Genomic DNA, 3,607 nt, shown 5'->3' with positions numbered 1-3,607 from the left:
CACGTGACCATGGAAATGGTTGCAGGTTTGCGTAAGGACGCGCTGTGATTGGCCAGTTCACTTGTGCAAGGACGCGCTGTGATTGGCCAGTTCACTTGTGCAAGGACGCTCTGTGATTGGCCATGCAGTTCACTTGTGCAAGGACGCGCTGTGATCGGCCATGCAGTTCACTTGTGCAAGGACGCGCTGTGATTGGCCAGTATAGCCACTATATGAGTGGCAGTCGTGGGCAGACGCTCCCGCCAGAACAAGATTTACTATTCTCTGCCTATCGGGTCGCAACTCGCGTCGAACGGGGTTGAGTCTGCTAAGCCAGTGGTTCCCAGGGGTCCTTGAGGGAGTTCCAGGGTCTCCCCATGCAGCTAAATGATAGTTTGGAACCAAATGGACCATAACGGGTCCAGATCAAGTCAAACCAACACTAGTCATATCTGGCCAAGAATATCACCTGATTTTAACCAACAAAGATTCTGCCCACTATAAGACTGACGGACGTACAGAGAGAGTCTGATCGAGGCCAGATCATCTTATAAGTCATACATATCATAACTATAGTCAGATCTGGCCCGGAATAAGCTATTTCAACAGGTGAAGACGTCCTGGAAATGACGTAAAGATCGTCCCCCACATGAACCGTGATCTGGCCCAATCCTGGAAGTCCTCATGCCCTCATCCTCTCCTTTCGGCAGAATTCAGGAATTCTATTCGTTTTTTTCGAGAAGTCTCCTGAACTTTAAAGGTTTTATAACATTCATTTTCATTTATTTTAGTTTTTCTTTTAGGTTTTATGACCTCAATTACACCCAAAAAAAATCTGAACTTTGAACATTCAGTGGATTTTCTGTGGTCTGAAGTTTTCTTTGGGGTTTGGAAGCCTTTTGAGCTACAATGAAAACAGGCAACACAGTGAAAACAGTGACATCTGCTGGCAAATCCCATTGACATATATGGGATTTGCAGTCTCTTACATCACAAACTGCCGGCAAATCAGAGCACCTGTTTGAGCCAGAAAAACCCCAGATCACAGAAAATCTACTGAATGTTAAAAGTTCATGTTTTTTGGGTGCAATTGAGATTAGAAAACCAAGGTGCAATGTCCTTTGAGCCATGGCCCATGCAGGCGAAGCCAGCATTTTGCATTAAACAAATTTGTTTCTAAATCCATGTCGTTACACCTGCATCTCCGCTATGGCTAAAGAGTGCAGGGTTGCGCCCCGGAAATAGCTGATCTACAAGCTTGTACGACGACTCCCATTGGAAACGCATTGAGGCGGCCATGACACACAGAAGACACGCAAGTGTGTCTTATAGGTGTGAATGAGGCCTTATACTGCGATGAACACAATAGGGAATCAATGCAATCCAATGAGATTGTATACTTCGGATATATTTTATAGCCAATATAGCCTATATACTTTTGTAACTTTTTACTATTTTGAAGAGGATGAGTTTTAAATACTAACAGAGTATAGCCTACTTCTACAGTAGCCTACTTTTTAAAATCTTGTTTTTTCCCCACCACTGAGACGTGATGTGGCTTTTGAACTGGTATTTCAAAAGGTATCGCGTATAGAGCTAATTAATTTGTTTGCAACACCTGTTTGGTCCTCAACATGGCAGGTTTAGATGAATATATAGGGCATCTGCAGATACACGTTTGGCCTGTTGAATGTGCCTTTCCATTGAGAGTCCAAAGGTGCTTCTCATTAACCTGCTTAATTAACCTGGCTAATGGCGTGTTAATGAGATGTGCACCTGGTGTGTGTTTAAACTGGGCTGATGAATTGTGTCTCTGTTTGTTTAATCTATATGAGTACTGTGTGTGTGTGTGTGTGTGTGTGTGTGTGTGTGTGTGTGTGTGCGTGCGTGCGTGCGTGCGTGTGTGTGTGTGTGTGTGTGCGTGCGTGTGCGTGTGTGTGTGTACATGCGTGCGTGTGTGTGCGTGCGCGTGCGTGTGCGTGTGTGTGTGCTTGCGTGTGAGAGTTTATACCTGATTTATACTTGCGTGCTGGTGGCATGCACCCAAAAAACTACAAGCTCAAAGCTGTTACTATAGATCTGCTATTTGCCGGCTATTTTCAACGCTGTCCTAACAAGTAGGCCTATAGTGGAACACACATGCGTGCGTGCGTGCATACATACGTGTGTGTGTGTGTGTGTGTGTGTTAACAGAGATGCACCATGGATCTTGTGATGTGATGATGAATCCATCCTTTATCCATCTCTTGCACTCTCTTTCTCTCTCTCTCCTCCCCCTGTAGCGGGTGTGTTTACCCCCCCTCCTCCTCCTCTCCCTCCTCCTCCCCCCCCCCCTCCCCCCCTCCCCCTCCTCCTCCTCCCCCTCCTCCTGGGGAAAAACAGAATCTAGGTCAATCGCTCCTCCTGAATGAATCCTATGCTCTGACGTGGCCCCTCCCCCTTCCCGCTCCAGCCCAGCGAGCTACAGCAACAACCCTCCCCTCAAGCCTAGGGACACCCACACACTCGCGCTCCCATTGGCCCGCGCGCATGCAGCCTCCACGCTCGAACCGGATTGGCCCGGATGATGCCTTAGCGACGCCGCGATTGGCCGGGCGGCGGGGGGTTGGGGGGGTCTTGTGTTCCGTGGGATGGTTGCCGTGGTTGCCCAGGAAGATCTGTGTGCTGCACACACACACACACACACACAGAGAGAGAGAGAGAGAGCCCCACCAATCTGAAGGCAGGGCTGGCGTACTCCCTGCGCATCACGTTGGCAACCCAGCATCCATCCAAATGCTTGAAATGGAGTCAACTCAGTCACAGTGTGGTTTTTTTGGGCAGCACGTTTCGATTTTTTTGTTTTAGTCATAATAGTCTCTCTTGAATAGTTTTAATTTAAGTTTCAGTCACATTTTAGTCACCTGGAATGTTTAAGCGTTAGTCTAGTTTTAGTTGACTAACTGTAGTGGCTGATGTTATATACTTGATGAAAATAGGCTATTCTCAGCATGCAACCAAGTGTAAAATGACTTATACTGGATCTCTTGTCCACTAGTCCCTTCTTAACTTTATTTGTTGACGAAATTGTCCATCTTTATTTGTTGACGAAATTGTCCATATACATTCAGTCTTATGGTTGGTCTTATAGTTGCAGTCATCATAGCTTCGTTTTCATTTAGTTTCCATTTAGTTTTCGTCAGTGAGAAAAGGTAGTTGACGAACATTTTTTTGCCATAGTTTTAGTCGACAAAATCAACAGTGAGTTTCTCTCTCTCTCTCACGCAGCTCCTCCATTTGAAGGCTAGGAGATTTCTTAAATATCTTGCTAAAGATTTGGCAGTATTTTCTTTCCGTTTTATACCACTTCCCATCCCATATTATTATTCTGGTGGAAATGTTCGCCAAACAAAATAGCAGGCCTATACAAGCTTGTAGATCGGCTGGTTTTTGGTGAAGAGATTTAATCAGGGCTCCATTTTTGTCACCGCTAAAGCCCTTATCCCTAAACGTCTTTTCCTTTCTTTTCTTTTTTTTTTTTTACTATTTTGCAAAACTTTTTTGTATAATCAAAATGGCCATGCAGTCTACAAGCTCACAACGCTTCTGTCAATGTAGATTGGCTTTGAACTACGGTATTCAAAAATGT

Source organism: Protomyctophum bolini, assembly GCF_963924005.1.
Source record: "Protomyctophum bolini genome assembly, chromosome: 12".
Classification (NCBI taxonomy): Eukaryota; Metazoa; Chordata; class Actinopteri; order Myctophiformes; family Myctophidae; genus Protomyctophum; species Protomyctophum bolini.
Note: the sequence above shows the minus strand (reverse complement) of the source record.